We start from the raw sequence: 590 nt of genomic DNA on the forward strand, positions 1-590 counted from the left end.
ACAACCTCAAACTCCTGGGCTGAAGAGATCCTCCTGTCTCAGCCTCCCGAGTAGCTGGGACTACAGAATTGCACCATCATGCCCGGCTAATTTTTTTTTTCTATATATATTTTTAGCTGTCCATATAATTTCTTTCTATTTTTAGTAGAGATGGGGTCTCGCTCTTGCTCAGGCTGGTCTCGAACTCCTGAGCTCGAACGATCCGCCCACCTCGGCCTCCCAGAGTGCTAGGATTACAGGCGTGAGCCACCACGCCCGGCCTAGGAAGACCCTTAATGCTAAAGGGATCCCTTATCCCTAACCCTAACACTACAGCTAAAAATAACCCTAACCTTGGATCCTTAAACCTAACCCCTAACACTTACTTTAACCCCAAACCCTAACCCTAATCCTAAGCATTAAACCTAACCCTATCTCTTAACCCTAACGCTAGCCCTTACCCTAACGCCTAGATCTAACCCTAATTCTAACCTACCGCCTAATCCTAAACTTAAGCCCTAATGCTAACTCTAACCCTGAACACTAAACCTACCCAGAACCCTTAACACTAACCCTATCAATGAACCTTAACCCTGACCCTAACCATTACC

The sequence above is a fragment of the Eulemur rufifrons genome, unplaced genomic scaffold, assembly GCF_041146395.1.
Source record: "Eulemur rufifrons isolate Redbay unplaced genomic scaffold, OSU_ERuf_1 scaffold_33, whole genome shotgun sequence".
In the NCBI taxonomy this organism is placed as follows: Eukaryota; Metazoa; Chordata; class Mammalia; order Primates; family Lemuridae; genus Eulemur; species Eulemur rufifrons.